This window comes from Zeugodacus cucurbitae, chromosome 3 (genome assembly GCF_028554725.1).
Source record: "Zeugodacus cucurbitae isolate PBARC_wt_2022May chromosome 3, idZeuCucr1.2, whole genome shotgun sequence".
Classification (NCBI taxonomy): Eukaryota; Metazoa; Arthropoda; class Insecta; order Diptera; family Tephritidae; genus Zeugodacus; species Zeugodacus cucurbitae.
This window is the reverse complement of record NC_071668.1, coordinates 45,872,546-45,893,599: the sequence shown is the minus strand read 5'-3', so window position 1 is coordinate 45,893,599 and position 21,054 is coordinate 45,872,546. Positions and strand designations below refer to the sequence as shown.

At 33.7% G+C, this 21,054-nt stretch overlaps 1 long non-coding RNA gene across 1 annotated transcript; it reads right to left on the bottom strand.

Annotated features, from left to right (window-relative positions):
* Nucleotides 1–701: 701 nt before the first annotated feature.
* LOC128920248 (uncharacterized) lies at nt 702–16,884 on the bottom strand. Its single transcript, XR_008470355.1, has 3 exons — nt 14,799–16,884; nt 3,308–14,734; nt 702–3,226 (listed from the first exon to the last, which is right to left on the bottom strand). It is a non-coding gene; the product is annotated as an uncharacterized LOC128920248 (long non-coding RNA).
* Nucleotides 16,885–21,054: the final 4,170 nt, after the last annotated feature.

The following is a 21,054-nucleotide window of genomic DNA, read 5'->3' as shown; positions in this document are numbered from 1 at the left end:
ATACACATGTTCTTATGAGATGAGCTACATAGCTTTCGCATGTTTTCGCAACCAACGCCCCGAAATTCGAACTCGGATTGGAAGACGCACAGAAGTGGACAATTTTCAACTTTCATGCGCTAACACAGCAACCTTCACATTCTTAAGAATAGCAACCAACATTATGTTACTTACAATCTTGTATGTTTTAATTATTTAAGCTCGTTTTCATTGATACATTATAAGTATTTTGTGAAATATAATATTTATTAATTTGTTAATAATATATTTATTAAATATTTAAAGTAATTTTTAAAGATTAGGGGTGATGAAGTTTTAATAAACAAGGTAGGCAGTTTAAATTTTCCTTCCGTTGCTTAATTTGAGGTTTTCTATATACACTGCTTATAAAAATCAATAAGAAATAAAAATCGCCGTCCATATTATTTAGGTCGTTTTCAAACTCACAAATAAAAAGTGTTTATGTGTATTACCTTGTACATTCAAAAAGCGCATTTATGGTGTTGCTCGATATATGTACAGTATACTCTCGAAAAGTAAATCGATTGGTATTTTGGGTAATTTCCAAATATATACATAAATTATCTGTTTTTATAATATTAAATGCATTTTTAAACTTAAAAAATTCATTCATTTATTTGCTTCAATAAAACATATGGATTTGCATGAAAAACATATTTACATTTACATACATACATATGTATTTACTATAAAGAGAAAAAATCTTGAATATTTTTTGTTTTTTTCTTTTGCAATATATTTTCTGACCATTTTTGTACGACAATTCAAAAAGCCTGACACCTGATTTGCATCGTTTTCATTTTTAAACCAGTGGATCAAGTAGGAGAGTTTATTTACTAAAAAACGCGATAAACAAGAGAGTAAGTGTTTTTGCAACATCGTAAAAAACGCTGCTTGCTTCGTTTCGAATTTTTTATCACACTCTCTGAAAAGTAAATTAAAAAATTTACTTTTTCGGGGTGCATGTGTAATCTTAAAGGTGATTAACTTTTCCGCGATTATTTACTTTTTGAGAATTTACTTTTCGAGAGTATACTGTATATGCAGTCAATCGCATTTTTTAGCATTCGCATACGCGAGCTTTGTAGTTTCAGCTTAATGTATGCTTGTTGCATATTAATGCATATATAATGCATGTACATTACGTTACTTACAATCTTGTATGTTTTAATTATTTAAGCTCGTTTTCTTCGGTACAATATAAGTATTTTGTGAAATATAATATTTATCAATTTATTAATAACCCAGTAAAAAATCTTTGGATTAATACCAAAATCGAGTAATAAAGGAGGTTCATCCATTTCGAGCATTAAGTGAGCAATAAAGCCATTTTCGTTAGTTTTTACATAAATCGTTTGTTTCCTCGCTTTTTGATACATTTTGGATGAAAAAACGAGGTTTATGATAAAAGATAAAGCGTAACGCCTAATCATAACTGTTAATTGTTGTGAAATTCTTTTATGTTCTAGAAAAGCGTATATTGTCAATTTAAATTAGTTTGAATTTTGCAAACAACGCGTCAACGTGAATAAATTTTCGCGAATATTTGTATAAAGTTGTTATACGGGCAAAAAGTGATAAATTATAGTATAAATGTGTTAATTATTTATAAAAAATATGTGAATATATTTATTCTTAAGACAATTAGTGAAAAAATAAATTTAAAAAAAGTCTACCAGTTATCGAGAAGCTTCTTATGAAAAGGCGTCGAAACCAAAAGAAATTGTGATATTAATGCATTTGAATAATCAGAGTGAAACTCCTATTTATAATAATTGTACATAAAAAAGTTGAATTCATAATAAACTGCTAAAACTGAGTATATTGGTCCATCAAAGCCTTCAGACGTAAGAGCTTTACTTACCAGAAGAGCTGATTAAAAAAATCCGTTAAAGAAAATTTTACATCATTTGTTGACTTTAAAATCAAAACCGTGAAATTCACTAAAATCTGCTCCGACTTCAACACTTCGTAAATATGAAAATTACGTCTATTATTTACCCACTCTTAACATTATTTTGAAATATCATAACTATTTCTGTTAAGTGAATTACTATTTCTTATATCTTAAAAATGAAGAAATTAATAAAAATTTTCAACTATTTACAACACTGTTTATATTTTTGTGTGTCGGATTTCTGCTCTTTTTCGTACTCTTTCTGGAGATAAAGAAGATTACTCCCTCTGCTCTCGTTTCGGAGGTCAAAAAGAGCTCAAAAGAATGCTCGGTTTGCACTCCATTTGGAGTTTAAAAGGAGTGATCCCTCGTAAGGACATGCAATGTTAAAAAGGTGTAATAAATGCATGAGTCTCTGAGCAATGTGGAGTAATCCATGGCTCGAAAAGGAGCGATCTAAGATTAATCTTTTGATGATCGGATTTTTTACTGGGAAGCGTGTTTTATTTTACCACCACAAGCAAGTAGCTAAATCATGGACAAATAAAACGCATTTAACTTATTTCATATCTTCGCTTACAAATGACTTGTGTTGGCAGTGCGGGCCTGAACTCTCAGCTTAACCCTAGAATGGTAAACATATGTATGCTTTTGCTCTTTAATGGTAATCTTCGCCTGTGAGGCGACTCTTATAAAAAACCCACATTTTACCCTTAACAAAACAAAAATTTATTAAAACAAAAACAAAAACGTATATATTACATGCTTGGTTATAAAAATAAACAAAAAACAATTAATTTTTTAAATATCTTAAATATATTATTGACAACATTTATAGATCACATATTTTATCAGTAGTATGAATAGATCTTTTACAAAAAAAAAAATATAAAAAATTAAAAAAACAGTTTGAAATCAAAAAATAAACTTCAGTGTCTTGTAGACCTTATATCTAATTAACATATTAAAAAATATTATAAATATTAAAACTTAAAATAAATTCTGCAAGACAAAATAAAGTTTGTGGTTCTTCCACCTACTTTTTAACATCACATTGCCAACAATTTGGTGATCTGTGCTCTAAGCAATAAGTTTTCTTGCATTTTGCGCAGAAATATACGCATCATTTTCATTAGATACATCAATATACTGCATGTCGTCGTCGAAATCATCGACGTAAGTGGGTTCAGCCACACTATCATCTGAATCGATATCTACACCCAAATCGTCATCAAGTTCACTTCCATCAAGCGATATCTCCTCCAGCCATTTGAGTAACTGCACATCAGGAGGAGCCATCTCTAAAAACTATAAAAATTATGCAAAAACTCAAAATTTTTGCAAAAAAACAAAACAAATGCGCAAACGAATATGTACAAAAAAAAGTACCTTTATTGGTAAACTTCGCCTCAGAGGCGACACACGTATCTATATATATAACCAACGCAACGCAGCAAAACAAAATACGTCTGTGCCCAAGCTCGTACAACACTCAACTGAGTTGGCACGAGCGCACGTCTTAATACGAGTGAACGATCAGGAAATATTGCAAAAAAAAAAAAAAAATTCTGCGCCTCACAGGCGGTAACCATTCCAGGGTTAAACGTCATTTATTGAAAAAAAAAAAGGTTGAATTTATAAATTAAATTTCTTTTTGTTTACCGCTTTTTTATAAAATTCGGATCTTTTAAGGAATCTACAATCATTATTAGATCCGGGATGGTCAAAATAAATATGGATAAACTTTTTATTTGCCATTTTGCACACCGATAGAATTTAAAATTTTGGTTTGTTTAAATTTTTATCTGTCAAAATGGGGTTTCTCGCTATTGCCAACTACTTGTTTTTGGAAAATACCAAACTGTTGTGAATGAAAAAAGCGATGAACTGGCAATGCCTCTAGTTCAATATACAAGCTATGATAGCTTATGACAAGCCAACATAATTATGTTGGCTAAGCCTTTCATACAAAATAAGCTAATAGCTTAATTTGCTGGTCAAATAAAACACGCCTAATAATATATTTATTAAATATTTAATGTAATTTTTAAAGATTAGGGGTGATGAAATTTTAATAAACGAGTTAGGCAATTTAAAATTTCCTACCGTTGCTTAATTCAAAGAATTCTATGTACACTGGGTATATTAGGTTACACTGGGAGGCCAATAAGCCTCACATAGACCAGTTTTGGTCCTTTACGATACGAGATGGAGTGCCGTCACATTGTCTACGAGGAGTAGTCATTCTTTAGGATGCCACCGCTTGACACGAATTTTAAAGGGTTTTGTGGCTTTACTTTAGGTCAGTGGTCGGCACTGTCGCAAATGTCGCTTCGAAGCCAGCGTCTTGAACATTTTGAAGACGACAGCGACATATCAAACAGCAATTTCATTGTTGCCGTACTAACGTCTTTCACTTCAATAAAATTTACATATTTAGTTTAAAGTGAAATAATTTACGCAAAAAATTTAAAAATTGGCGATTTATTTGTTTTAAATAATTGATTGTTATTATAAATAATATATATAAGCTATTTTACGTTTCTGATGGCAAAATAACGTCATACTTGTGAGAACTTTGAATAATTTTACATTTTACATGTTAGTGACAGCTCTACAGCGGCCATTGTCGTCGGCAAAATTAGAAACATTTCTAATTTGGCGACAACGACAACTACAAGCCTGTGTCTCGTAGTCGAGCTGTTGTCAAAAAATCTGTGCCCATAAGAACGCGTGTATTTTAATATTTGACAGATGTCGCTCGTCGCTTGTCGTCTTCTATGTGTTCAGCACATCACACGTACGCTAAATATCACAATGAACGTAATTCTTAAAATCTTCATTTATAAAATGATCCAATATAATAATGCATATTTATAATTAAAATTATATGTTTTGTTACAAAAAGTTCGCCATTTTGCCAACTTTTTTGTTGGTTGGAAAAGTGAAAAAAAATCTTTATATACGACTTTTTTGTACTATTGTTGTTTAATTCCGCCATTGCGGACTTCTTTTTCAAGTTAATACATTTTTCACTTAGAATTTTAAATAATAATTAAGTACTAGCCTTGACGTCAGCTCTTTGTTTTGGTTTTATTGTTTTGTACCACCGTGCAATTTTGTTTTGCTCGCGTGTTCGGGGTCGTGAAAGTTGTCACTCAACAGGAACTCAAAACCCAAAAAAGCTAACTGTAAACGCCTGTCGTAATCTTGTCTTCTATCATTCTTGGTTCAGTCCTTGCCGAACCAGCAACGAATAAACATCGCGCATGGCTGTGGCACTTTGTTTAAGTGCCCTGTGCGAAATGTCTTAATGTTTTGATGTTATGTATTATATTTAAGGTTTTAAGCTGTTTAAAGACAGTAATGTTAAGACTTTTATGACATAATATATTTGTTTTAATAATAAAATATTTAAAATGAAAAAATGAGCACAAAAATGCACGTTTTATGAAGAAATGAAAAACATTCTTAAAATGTTAGGCTACAGAGTTCTCACTGGCTGTTCATAATTTCGTGCTCACTGAAGTGCTGAACACAAAGACGGCGACACGGCACGACGTAGCGACGGCTGATCACAAATGTCGCTTTGAAGCCAGCGTCTTGAACATTTTGAAGACGGCAGCGACATATCAAACAGCAATTTCATTGTTACCGTACTAAAACCTTTCATTTCAATACAATTTACATATTTAGTTTAAAGTAAAATTATTTGTGCAAAAAATGTAAAAATGGTCGATTTATTTGTTTTAAATAATCGATTGTTATTATAAATAAAGCTATTTTACGTTTCTGCTGGCAAAATAACGTCATATTTGTTATAACTTTTAATATTTTTACATTTCACATATTAGTGGCAACTCTACAACTGCCCATTGTCGTCGCCAAAATTAGAAACTTTTTTAATTTAGCGGCAACTACAAGCCTGTTGTCGCGTAGTCGTGCTGTTGTCAAAAAATCTGTGCCCATAAGAACGCGTGTATTTTAATATTTGAGAGATGTCGCTCGTCGCTTGTCGTCTTCTATGTGTTCAGCACATTACACAATCACAACTCCTCTCGAGCCGACCACTGCTTTAGATCAGTGATCTGCAGCCCATTGCCAGCGGAGCACTCTCTGAGCGCACACGTGTGAAACACACGTACTTGGAATCATTTTTACACCATAGACCAGTGGTCGGCAAACTTATACAATCAAACAATTTATTTTGTGAGAGTGTATGCGTGTTGAGAGCTACTCAAATGACCAAGAGTTCTGTTCTACTGGTCCCGTACCTTTTTAGAACTGGGGAAATTAGGACCAATACTGGTTACCTAACAATAATTTTTATAGTGTACGTTAGCTTAACACATACAATCAATTGTTTTTACTGCGTAATGTGTATGAAAACATTATAAAGCAGTAAACTTTATGTAAATTACATTTTTTGCAAAACAAAAATCGATAGTACTACTTCGAGTTAAACACACAATTATTAATTATATTACAAACATTTTAAATGGCGAATAAAGTTGGAGAATTAATCGTTGTCTTTTTATGAACTGACTTGCAAAAATAATAAAAAAAAAATTAATAATCTAAATAGAAATATAATAATATATGTAAAAGCATTGTCTTTTGTGTTCATACATGCGTGCGTACAATCCACCATACGTCCTGCTCGCTGTTAACAGGGATAAGGGGATGTCCAACTTATTCCAGTGTGAGAGCGCCTCAAAATTTGCGTTTTTTATAACATTTCGCATTGTTACCAGATCAGCTAAAATACTAATTTTTGGGCATTTTAATTAAAATATCCAAATTTTATTAAAAATTATTTTTACTGAATGTTTAATATAAAATGTACGTTTTATATTTTATTTAGCGATATAATGGAAAGTTAAAATAGCCGATTTTCGAACTTTCAGTAAGAAATAAGGTTAATTAATATTTCTCAAATGACAATTAACACATCTTTTTCATGACATTGTCGATGTTGCAAATCACAAAAAAAATTTTAACCACTTTTAAATTTCGCGTTTTCATTTATATTTATTATTTTATGTTCTTATTAGTGAGCTTGCACAGCGGTTAAAAATGTCTCCTCCGTATAATTTTTTTTGGCAACATTTCAATCTGGCCGTTCTAGTTTTCCAATCGCTAAACGTCAAAACCTCCTCCATCCAATCAACTGTCAAAGCAACTGACCTGACATCGCGTCTATGGTGTAAAAATGATTGCAAGTACGTGTGTTTCACTCGTAGACTCATGTGCTGAACACATAGAAGACGACAAGCGACGAGCGACATCTGTCAAATATTAAAATACACGCGTTCTTATGGGCACAGATTTTTTGACAACAGCACGACTTCACGACAAAAGGGTTGAAGTCTTCGCTGTCGCCAAATTAGAAATGTTTCTAATTTTGCCGACGACAATGGCCGCTGTAGAGCTGCCACTAATATGTGAAATGTAAAATTATTCAAAGTTCTAACAAGTATGATAATTTCACTTTAAACTAAATATGTAAATTTTATTGAAATGAAAGGTTTTAGTACGGCAACAATGAAATTGCTGTTTGATATGTCGCTGCCGTCTTCAAAATGTTCAAGATTCTGGCTTCAAAGCGACATTTGTGATCAGCCATCGCTACGTCGTGTCGTGTCGTCGTATTTGTGTTCAGCACTTCAGTGTGCGCTCAGAGAGCGCTCCGCGGGCAATGGGCTGCCGATCACTGCCATAGACGATTTCAGGTCAGTTGCTTGCTGACAGGGATAAAGGGATGTCCAACTTATTCCAGTGTGAGAGCGCCTCAAAATTTGCGTTTTTTATAACATTTTGCATTATTACCAGATCAGACAAAATACAAATTTTTGGGCATTTAAATTAAAATACCCAACATTTATTACGGCTAATAATTATTTTACACTTAACGATTAATATAAATAATAACTATTTAAATCTCGGTTAGTGATATTATGGTATATTAAACCAACCGGTTTTCAAACTTTCAGTGGTAAATAAAGTAAATCAATACGTATCAACTGGCAAATAATATTTTTTTCCATGGAAAACTAAAATCTCGCTGCTGCAGATCACAAATCATTTTTTCAAATACCTTAAAATTTCGCGATTCCTTTTATATTTATTGTCTTAAGTTCTAATAAGTGATCTTGCACGGCGGTTATAAATGTCTCCGTCGCATTATTTTTTGGCAACATTTCAATATGGCCGTCCCTCTTTTCCAATTGCGCAACGTCAAAACCTCCTCATCTCGACAAACTGTCAAAGTTTAGGTGGTTTTGACGTTTGATATTGCGCTCTCAATTCCAGTGAGATGAGAGTTGTACATCTCTTTATCTCTGCTTGCTGACTTCACAGCGAGCAAGATGTATTGTGGGATTGTACGCATGCATGATGAACACAAAATACAATGCTTTTATATACAGCGGTTTTCCGAAATAACGAACACATTAATTGTCAGGCCTGTTCGTTATATCGAATTTTTCATTAATTCGAATACTCACTTTTTGAGTAATGTTTTGTGAGTAAAATATCTGAAAATTGCAGTTTAATACATTGTTTTATTGAATTATTTATCAAAAACTAGCAGACCCGGCCACACGTTTTGTGGCAAAGATATACAATCAATCTTGGCTTCGATGACGACACAAAGTTCATTACAAAGTCGAGGTTGATTTATGTTAGACAGCATGATGACAACTTATGCTACTTTTAAATGTAAAATTAAGTGGTGATAATCCAGGCAATTTCAAGGATTATAAAAATCCTTTGGGATAGTTGGCTACGTCATCCTAATTTGTATCTGTGTCAGCTCTCCTGTAACGAAATTCTAAATTGTCGCATTGACTTCGACGACATCTTTGTTTTTTGCGACCAATATTGGTCGTTCACTCAGCCAATTGTGGGTATTATATTGTTGTTTTTTGTCCGGAAAGAGACAGAAGAGACAGAAATGTGTTTAAAATGTTATTAATCCATCGAGGTGTCAACTGTGAGCTTACCAATTCCAATATCTAGCAACTCCTTCTACAATCGCAGTTTGATCTTGTTGCAAAAACACTTGTATGTATAAATAAGCGATTTTTTATGCGCCGTACTTCCCAAATTATCAACTTGCATATCTGGAAAATTTTCGCTATAGCGCTATTTTTGGCGATTTTGCAAACTGGTGTTTCGTTGATTTGCATTTTAGGAGTAATTTCAATGCCGAATGTACAGTTTGTATGCCTACTAACAGGTTGCCAAGCTGCCCCTATTCCCGTTATGCTTTGATGGTGAAAATGAGTAAAATCGGTTCAGGAATTACTATGGTCCTCATATACAATATATGATGATTTTCATGTTCTATTCTTCTTTATGAATATATGGGTACATCAATAAATTCCGAGAGTATAGTCGGTTGCACCCAAACTTAGCCTTTCCTTACTTGTTACAAATTGTTTTGGGCTATCGACACAACCTTATACAACTGAACAATGACAAAAATATTTTAACTAAGCAAAAATTACTACCTTCTAAAGATTATTATTTTTTGTTTTCTATTTTTTTTTAATTTTGTTGTCAACTCATATAAAGTTCTGTTATTGCAATCTTCCGCGCAATTTTTCTATATTTTCTTGGCTATGCTAGAATATTTCAAGACTAAAATTAGCCAGATTGGTGTGGCAGTTCTCGACTTTTTGCGAGACTAACGAACAGCAATTCGTTTTTATACTATTGCAACAAAAGTTGCTACGAGAGTATTATAGTTTAGTTCACATAACGGTTGTTTGTAACACCTAAAACTAAAAGAGTTAGATATAGAGTCATATATACCAAAGTGATCAGGATGACGAGTAGATTTGAAATCCGGATGTCTGTCCGTCCGTCCGTCTGTCTGTCTGTCCGTCTGCGCAAGCTGTAACTTGAGTAAAAATTAAGATATCTTTACGAAACTTCGCACACATATTCCTTGGCACCATAAGAAGATCAAGTTCGAAAATGGACAGAATCGGACCATTGCCACGCCTACAAAATGGCGAAAACCAAAAACACATAAAGTGTCATAACTAAGCCATAAATGAAGATATAAAAGTAAAATTTGAAATAAGGGATCGCACTAAGAGGGGGCATATTTGTATGTAATTTTTTTGGGGAAGTGGGCGTGGCCCCGCCCACAAATCGGTTATTTGTATTTAACTCGCAAACTAATAAAGCTATATAAACCAAACTTTCTGCAGTCGTTTTTTTTAGCCACTTCCTAATACAGTCCAAAAATGAAAGAAATCGGATAATAATCACGCCCACCTCCCACACAAAAGTTAGGTTGAAAATTACTAAAAGTGGGTTAACTTACTAACGAAAAACGTCAGAAACACTAAATTTCACATAAGAAATGGCAGATGAAAGCTGCACTCAGATTTTTTTACAAAATGGAAAATGGGCGTGGCGTCGCCCACTTATGGGTCAAAAACAATGGGTCTCATGCATAAAAACGAGTAAAAGCGCTGAGTTGAGGCATGTGAGCAATTGCTCGTAAGTCGAGTTCGATCGAACAGCAACAGCTTTTGCTCAATTTCGTATGCATAAAAATGAGTTCAAACCAATTGCAATTACTTGAGCAAAGGGAGATCAAACATCTAATGTTATAGAAGTGCAAACGTGTCGTCAAGTGAAAGTGAAGTAGAAGTAGGATCAAATAATAATAATAAAATAGAAACTTACGACATTTCTAAATTTTTAGTAGAAAAACTAAAACAAAATAAATATTTGCTAGAAAAAGGTCAATTACCAAGCATTAAAAATAAAATAAACATACACTAGAAACATGTGTAAAAGAAATTGAGCAAAAATTGGGCATTCAATTAACGGGGAATGCATTAAGTTCGGGTGTAACCGAACATTTTATACTCTCTAAATTCCGATTAATCATTTAATTTTATTACTATAACATACAATTTGACTCACATATTCGTCATATATATGGTATAAAGTACATTGAAAGTTGGAAACCTTAATATTAGGTACATGGAAGCTAGCTGAAGTTATGACCCGACGATTCAGATTGACTTCACAGTTCTGGTTATAGGAAGTAGGCGTTGTTATGAACCGATTTGGCCTATTTTCACAACATATTATTGGGATGGCTGGAATATATTATGAACCGAATTTCATTGAAATTGGTGGATTAGTTTCTGTCGTATGGGTTTGTGGGAGGAGCCAATTTGAACTTTTGTATTCCAATTTGAGTGCAGCTTTTATGTACCATCTTTATAACGAAATTTCAGGTTTCTGGGGTTTTTCCTTACTTTTCCTTTCCTATTAAAGCATTTTTAGTAGTTTTCAACATAACCTTTGCATGGGAGGTGGGCGTGGTTATAATCCGATTAAAAGAAATGGTTTTAGAGAGTTTGGTTGATATAGCTTTTGTATGTAGTTTACGAGATATGTACAAAAATTACATCCAAATATGCCCCTTTACAGCGCGATCCTTTCTACCTAATTTTAGCTTATTTTATGGCTTAGTTATGGCACTTTATGCCTTTTCGGGACGAAATCAATCGCCATTTTGTGGACGAAATCAATCTTCATATAGTGCCAAAAAACACGTCTACTAATTTCAGGAAGATATGTGACTATTTTTACTCAAGTTACAGTTTGCGCGGACGGACAGACAGACAGATATCCGGATTTGAACATTACTATGCAATTTTGAGGTTATACCATTTTGGAATCCAGGATCTGCACAAAATATTAAATATAGTCAAATGTTATCAATGTTACTGAGGGCATCACTAAGTGTTTCTTCTGACTTCTCAAAAAAATAATAAGCCAACCAACAGATGCTAGTGTCATCAAACCTATGTATTTATCATTTTATTATTAATTATATAATAAAAAAAATTAATAATTAAGAATACAAACCTATATAATTTTTTATCCTCACTTGTTAAATTTGTTTTACGCTGTTGATAACATTTTATATTTCTTTGTGGCACAAAATATTCAGGCATGATTCCTTTTTAGTGTACGCGAGTCAACTATAAGGCAGCCTCAACAAAATTTGAGCAAGAGCTCACAAAAGAAAGCAAAAGCTTGTTTTTATGCATATGAAAATGAGCACTAGCTCATCTAACTTCGTTCATACTGAGCACGATGAGATCAAACGGAATCAGCGAGTAAAAGCAAACACATCCAATTTTATTATGCATACGACAAGCACCTTTTACTTAAAAAAGCGAGTCCGAGCTCAAGCTCACGTTTTATGCATGAGGCCCCATATCTCTGGCACTACTCGACCGATTTCAATGAAACTTGGTTTGTAATAGTTTCTTTACATCCCAATGATATGTTGTGAAAATAGGCCAAATCGCTTCACAACCACGCCTACATCCTATATACCAGAACTTTGAAGACAATCTGAATCGTTTATTTACAATATATAAAGTAAGCACTAGTGAAGATATCGGTGCAGAACTTTGCACAAATACTATGTTAATAGTGTGGCAGCCCCATTCTAAAAATCGCCGAAATCGGACCATAGGTTTTTAAGGCCCCATATATCGAACACGAGGACCTCGTTGCTTCTAACCTAATATTATGGTTTCCAACTTTCAATGGACTTTATACAATATATATGACGAATATGTGGGTCAAATTGTGTATTATATAATATTAAATAAATAAATTGCGAGTATAAAATGTTCGGTTACACCCGAATTTAGCCCTTCCTTACTTGTTTTATATGATATTATTCTTATAGGTTGAATGTGGGGGTTGGATGGGAAACTATGTATAACGATAAATTATATTCAGCTTGTGTATCGCTTCTCAAATTTTTTTTACAAAGCCTTACTGAAAGTTTTGACGCTCCCACAATGACCATGAGAAGTATTTTTGCGCATCATTGCCATATAATGGCAATTACTGTTATATAGGAGCTATAGGTCTTAGTAGTCCGATGGAGCCAATTTTTATACTCCCGGAACAAAGTTGCTAAAGAGTATTATAGTTTTGTTCACATAACGGTTGTTTGTAACACCCAAAACTAAACGAGTTAGATATATGGTTATATATACCAAAGTGATCGGGGTGAAGAGTGGAGTTCAAATCCGAATGTCTGTCTGTCCGTCCGTCTGTGCAAGCTGTAACTTGAGTAAAAATTAAGATATCTTAATGAAGCTTGACACACTTATTTCTTGGCACCATAGGAAGGTTGCTTTCGAAAATGAACAAAATCGGACCACTGCCACGCCCACAAAATGGCGAAAACCGAAAACACATAAAGTGCCATAACTAAGCCATAAATAAAGCTATGGAAATTAAATTTAGTATGAAGGATCGCACTATGAAGGGTCATATTTGGATGTAATTTTTTTGGGGAGGTGGGCGTGGCCCCGCCCCCAAATAAGTTTTTTGTACATATCTCCGAAACCAATAGAGCTATATAAACCAAACTTTCTGCAGTCGTTTTTTTTAGCCACTTCTTAATACAGTCCAAAAATGAAAGAAATCAGATAATAACCAAGTCCACTTCCCATACAAAGGTTAGGTTGAAAATTACTAAAAGTGGGTTAACTAACTAACGAAAAACGTCAGAAACACTAAATAAACAAACAAAATCCATATTAATATTATAAATGCGAAAGTAACTCTGTCTGTGTGTTACTCTTTCACGCCTAAACGGCTGAATGGATTTTGATGAAATTTGGTATGGTGATACCTAATTACATATAGGTTTTTCAAAAATACGGTGAGAAATTTATTGGTTAAATTTCTTCAATAAATTGCGAGAGTATAAAATGTTCGGTTGCACCCGAACTTAGCCTTTCCTTACATGTTATATCCATAGAAAACAAATTGTTTGTATGGGAGTTTAGAAAAATGTGAATTTTAGACTTTTTCAAGCAATTTTTTTTAAATTTTTCTCCGTAAGAACCATCCTCAATCTTCCTGGAATACACACAAAAAAAGAATCAGTGAAATCGGTCCTGCCGTTTTCATGCTATGTCGTGACACCGGAAAAAGGGTTTCATTTTTATATATAGAGATAAAGGAACAATTGAAAGAGCTTATGCAAGTTACCTTAACGGAAGTACTGTGCTTAAAAATAAATTCACGTTTTATGAGATCAAAGTATTTGTACATTAGTATAGCTATAGAAAATTATACCTATTTAAAAAATTTATCAATCTTCGTTTGCTTCGTTGGAATACGAATATTGCATTTGATGGCTTCTTCCTGAAGCTCAGTCAATACAATAAGTTTTGTGATATCGATATTGTTCTGCTTTGCCCACAGAATACATTGTTCGAAATATTTAAAATAAAAGGAAGCATAAAACTTAACGTTACTTACATTTGGAAAAACCGAATTTAGTAATTTAACTCCATTTATCATTGCCAAAGTGTCTTCATCTTGCCTTAGGAAAGACGAAATAGGAAGATCATCCTCTTCATCAAAGTGACGATCTTCTTTAAGTAGCTTATTCCAGCATTTACTTAAAGTTGTTTCAGATATAGATTTCCATCCCAAAGATAATGCTGTCACAGCATCATAAAGCGTAAAAGCCTTCAAAAAATGCAATAACATCCCCTCCCTTATTTGCAAAAAGCCTGGACAAAAGACTGTTCTTATAATGTAGTTTTACTAATCTAATTGCATTTTGGTCCCTCGGTTGTATTAGTGGGGTAACATTTGGAGGCATATACAGTACCCATATTTTGCCACCAACAGTTTCTTTAATTAATTCATCAGCCGGGGGTGAGACGGCGCATTGTCCAAAATTAATAATGCGTTTAACGGCAAATTTCTTTCAGCAAGAAAATATTCTACCTGTGTTGTAAGTTAAAGAAAGAAAAAAATGTTACTTCAAGCTATTTATAAGTTTAATACGTACCTGAGGGACAAACTTTTGGAAGAACCAATTTTTAAATATGAAACTTGTCATCCATGCATTTTTAGAGTAAGTTCTTTGTTCCGAAACGCTCGAGGATTTTGAGATTTGACAATCACTAAAAGCCTTAGCCTTTTTGTGCCACTTGCATTGCTGCATAAAAGGACAGTCACTCTCTCCTTGGATATTTTTCTCCCTGCCGCTGTTTTCTCTGCAGAGTGTACATAGGTTTTATCGGGTAAATTCTTCCAAAGTAGTCCTGTTTCGTCAGCATTAAATATCGCATCTTGTGTTAGATTATTTTGTGATAAAACATTCATGAATGTTTTTTTAAAAGGTTCAACAAGCACCACGTTCGATGAAAGTCTCTCGCCACTTTGTTTAAGGAGCCGGATTCCATGTCTTTCTTTAAAACGAGTCAGCCACCCATGGCTGGCACTAAAATTATTCCCATACAATTCGTGGTGCAAAATCTTTGCTTGATGCTGCAACGCAACTCCGCTTATGGGAATATGGCAATTCCGCTGCCTTAAAAACCATGAAAATAGTTTTTCTTTCATTTCAGGAAATTCGCCATTCCTGAATGCTTTCTTTTTGTAGCTGCAGCTCAGCATTTCAACATTTTTTAAAAGTTTTTCCTTATTTTTTAGTATTGTCGAAACGGTTGACGCTTTTAATTTTAATATTTTACACAATTCAGAAACGCGTGCACCTTTATTGTGCTGATCAATAATTTGAAGTTTTTCCTTCAAGTTTAATCATTTTCTTGCACTCTTTTTTTCACTGCGCACATGCTCAACACTTAATTGGAACTGAAAGACGTTGATATTGTAATTGTTTATTTTTTCCATGTTTCGTTTTGTTTACTGTTTTTCCTACGAATTAATTTTTTCTCCTTCATCATATGTCTTCCTTATGTTGTTCGTTGAACTGATTACATAAGTGCTGAACACAAAGACGACGACACGACACGACGTAGCGACGGCTGATCACAAATGTCGCTTTGAAGCCAGCGTCGTGAACATTTTGAAGACGGCAGCGACATATCAAATAGGAATTTCATTGTTGCCGTACGAAAATCTTTCACTTCAATAAAATTTACATATTTAGATTAAAATGAAATTTTTTTTGAAAAAAATGTAAAAATATATCGATTTATTTGCTTTAAATAATCCATTGTTATTATAAATGATATATCAAAGCTATTTTACGCTTCTGCTGGCAAAATAACGTCATACTTGTTAGAACTTTGAATAATTTTACATTTCACATATTAGTGGCAGCTCTACAGCGGCCATTGTCGTCGGCAAAATTAGAAACATTTCTAATTTGGCAACAGCGAAGACTTCAACCCTTTTGTCGTGAAGTCGTGCTGTTGTCAAAAAATCTGTGCCCATAAGAACGCGTGTATTTTAATATTTGACAGATGTCGCTCGTCGCTTGTCGTCTTCTATGTGTTCAGCACATTAAGCGCCAAATACACGACACGAACATTTCCGCGAACATTCCGCAATTTTGTTCGCAGCTTTGGCCACACACCATACGAACTTTTGGCCGAACATTAGTTCTCTTTCAGACAGCGATGAATACGGACAACAATTGTGCTGCAGCAATATTGCTCGCTGTGGCAATTAAGCGTAGAAAAAAGAGAGAATCTTTGCTTTTTACTTGCCACAATGATGGCAAAGATTTATACATTTCAATAAATTCACTCAGAAATTTTTTATTGTCCATTTTACTTTTCCGAGCACGTCTGTTCCGTTCAGAAATTACTACGATTATGAGCTATTTCGCCATACACGCACGAACAGTTCGCCAAAAATTAAAATATTTTGATTTTTGGCGAACATTTGCGTGAACTGGCAAACACCACCATACACGACAGAAAAGTTCGCAGAAACATGACATAACGGGAATGTTCGCGGAAATGTTCGTGTCGTGTATTTGGCGCTTTACAAATCCCCGATGTTCGTTATTTACGGTACTCAATGTAACAAATTTGCTTGTTCGTTATAAGCGGTTTTCATTAAAACAAATATTCGTTATTTCGGAAAACTTCTGTATATTATTTTATTTCCATTTTGAATATTTATTTTTTTATTATTTTTGCATGTCAGTTCATAAAAACACAACTATTAATTTTTCAACCTCTAAATGTTAGTAATAAAATTAATAATTGCGTTTAACTTTTTCATAATAAAGTTTAATGATTTATATTTATAATCCGTAATAACATTTGATTGTATGTGTTAAACTAACGTGCACTATAAAAACGATTGTTAGGAACTTAGTATTGGTCCTAATTTAACTAGACCTAAAAAAATTCGGGACCAACAGGTCAGTTGAGTAGCTCTCAACACTCATACACTCTCACGAAATAAATTGTTTGAATGTATGAGTTAGCCGACCACTGCTTTAGATACCTCTTCCAGATTCTAATATTGTGCTCTTTGCTCCTGACATTTCCTGCCGTTATCTTGATCCGTAAATCCCTTTTTTTAGGCGTGTGCCGCCATCAGACAGTGGCCAGTGAGTATTCCCACCAAACTCCTACAGTCCCTTCTATCGAGTGACAGTAGGACTTTTTTGTACTTCTGGTCTACCGCTTTACACATGGCTTTAGCGGTTTTACACCGCGGTATATTTGTCCAACGTGTTAAGATTTTTCTTGTCATGCCCCTGTCCAGATCATCGTATAGACAGTTCATGAGTTAGCCAATGTCGGTCGCGTTTCCGGATGACATTTGTACACCGTTTTAGGCAATTTCGTCCACAATCTCGTTGCATTCAATGCCTTTATGTCCTGGCACCCAGTAAAAGTATACCAACGTATTCCCACACGGCTTATAAAAATCTCTAAAAATTTTTTGTCTCTTGTTTATATGCATTTTTCTTCTATTTCAAAGATATACTATATACTTTTTCATTTCAATGTTTTTTTTTTCATGGAAGATTTATTCTGAAATTAAATAGGTAAATACCAAGAGGAAGGTCGCTAAGATAACGCTAGCTACAGCTACTCACACTGAAAATGGGACACTACTAAAAACTACTTATTTTGTATCATTCATGTTAAATATCTCTTATATATGCAGTAATGTAGTCGAATTTTTTTTTATTTTATGTCATTACATTGAAACTTAACTAAAATTACGTTTTTGATTTTTTGTTACAGTTAGATTTTCAAAATATTGGCATTTTTACATATTCATCTAGTTACTCTATGCTCACATTCAAAGTGGGACACGTGCAATTTTTTTAAAGTACCGCTATTTTCCGGACGCTGCAGTCGGCAATTTCTACTTAAATTAGTGTGTTGTGATATCTTATTGTGTTCGGATGTTAATTTCTTCAAAATGTCTCAAAAGCGTCAGACTACAGTCGAAGAAAGACAGATTGTAATAAATAATTATAAAAACAACATATCGGTAAGAGAAATATCCAAAATAGTTAATAAGAAGAAGAGCACGGTATTTAATATCATTAAGCGTTTTAAATCCACTAATAATATTGAAAATAAAAAACGAAATTGCGCTGGTAGATGCAAATTATCCGACCGCGACAAGAGATATTGTTTAAAACAAATCAAGAACGATCCACTCTTGTCAGCAGTTGACGTAAAAAATAAGTTAAAGGAAATAAAAAATGTAGATGTTAGTGCTGAAACAGTTCGACGAGTCTTTAGGAGTGATAATTTTCACGGCAGAGCTTGCCGCCGAAAACCGTTAATATCTCAGAAAAATCAACAGTTGAGATATGATTTTGCTCGAAAACATATGAATGACAATACAATGTTCTGGTCCAAAGTAAGTTTCATTATTTTAAATTTTACCTAACTTTTTTAATTCTCTCGTAATCGCTTTAGGTTCTTTTTACAGACGAAACCAAAATAAATCTCTTTGGGCCGGATGGAAAAAGATTTGCTTGGCGGAAACCTCGTACTGAACTTCATGATGCGTCGATTAAAAAAACAGTAAAATATGGCGGCGGGTCTCTTATGATATGGGGGTGTATGTCTGAGTCTGGAGTCGGTAAAATACACTTCGTCAACGGAATAATGGACTCTAAGTATTATATTGATATTCTTAAAGAAACTGTGAAGGAAAGCGCCGAAAATCTCGGCATAAAAGACGACTTCGTGTTTTACCAGGATAACGATCCGAAGCATAAGTCTTGGATTGCGCGAAACTGGCTGCTATATAATTGCCCGAAAGTACTGGAGACACCTCCCCAGTCTCCAGACTTAAACGTAATTGAGCATTTGTGGGCGGAATTGAAAAAACGAGTTGCCAAACGTAGAGTGAAAAATATTACCGCCCTGAAGGACGCTGTGAAGGAAGAATGGTATAATATTGAACCAGAATTTTGCAAAAAATTAGTGGGAAGTATGCCCCGACGTCTGCATGCTGTGATTGCCAGCAAGGGGAAGTCAACCAAATACTAATCATGCGTCCAAAGCAATATTATAATAAAATAATTTTAGTGTCCCACTTTAAGAGTGAGCTACACTTTAAGCAATGTTCAAACCAATATGTAAATTATTTATTTGTTTTATGAAATAAAAGGAAAAATTGTTTTGTTTTGTCTTTAAATATTATTAATAAAATGAATTATATTGAAAATAAACTTAAAAACTTAAGCAAGGTTTCAATTTTGAGTTTAAAATATAGGAATTGTGGACTTTTCGTAGTGTCCCATTTTCAGTGTGAGTAGCTGTATATTCACCGAAAGCGAAAGCAACAGAAATCAAAATCAGCATACAGTCGAGTGCATCAATTTTTTGCGACTGCGACAGTCGACACTTGCTGTGGCTACGACTTATGATCATGATCGAAAGCAACAGCATAGCAAGAGGCAAAAAAATGAAAACGGCGACTGTTGCTGCTATTTGATTTTTGTAATGTGCTGAACACATAGAAGACGACAAGCGACGAGCGACATCTGTCAAATATCAAAATACACGCGTTCTTATGGGCACAGATTTTTTGACAACAGGCTTGTAGTTGTCATTGTCGCTAAATTAAAAATGTTTCTAATTTTGGCGACGACAATGGGCAGCTTTAGAGTTGCCACTAATATGTGAAATGTAAGATTATTGAAAGTTATAATAAATATGACGTTATTTTGCCAGAAGAAACTAAAATAGCTTTGATATATCATTCATAATAACAATCGATTATTTAAAACAAATAAATCGACCATTTTTAAATTTTTGCACAAATAATTTCACTTTAAACTAAATATGTAAATTTTATTGAAGTGAAAGATTTTAGTACGGCAACAATGAAATTGCTGTTTGATATGTCGCTGCCGTCTTCAAAATGTTCAAGACGCTGGCTTCGTCGTCGTCTTTGTGTTTATCACTTAACTGTTTGATTTTCGCTGCTGTTTCGACTGCGACATAACACTCCATATCATTATATTACTGCCGCCGTGCTTTAGTGTGGAAAGAGTGTATTTGGGGTCAAACTCTTTACTTCGCGCATGCCGAACGTAAATTTTCTATCAGTCTACAGTGTATTTATTTATAATATATTATCCGAAAATGGAACTCTTTTTCACTCCTTTGACCCCTTTCACACAGGCAATTTTTGTCGCGGTAATTCTTAGTTTTATTGGAGAGGCGACGAGGAGAGGAGAATCGCGCCGAGTCTGCTGTGTTCAGGCAACACGCTTTGTGTTCTTATTCGTAACAGTTCGCTGCTATGTAACAGTGTTGCATTTGCACACAATTTAAAATTAATGTTTACAATATATTTGAAAATTTGAATTTAATCATTTAATTTTGTATGTAATTTGCAAATACATATAGAAATATGCATAATATAATTAAATTGTGCTAGAAAATTGAGAATAACGATAAAAATTAGTTAATGAAATATATTTTTTTGCTTGGAAACGGTGCGTACAAGAAGTTGAGAAAATTATATGAAAGAGAATGACAGAAAAACACGAACAGAGTTGTCGAACAAGAATTGCTCGAGGGAACGCAAGGGTAGGGATGCAAACATCGTGAAATTAAACATCGATGGTTCGATGTTTCTCCAAAACCCATCGAAATCAAAAACATCGGCCATTAAAACATCGATACATCGAAACATCGATGTATTTTTGAACTTTTTTAACGTATTTTATAAGTGAGCATAAAAGGCTTATTTCAGAACCATAAATAAGTGAAATACAGTAGTACGCCTTTAGTTGATATATATTTGAGCTACCTATTAAAACCTTTTCTCAATAAATAAAATATATAAATAGT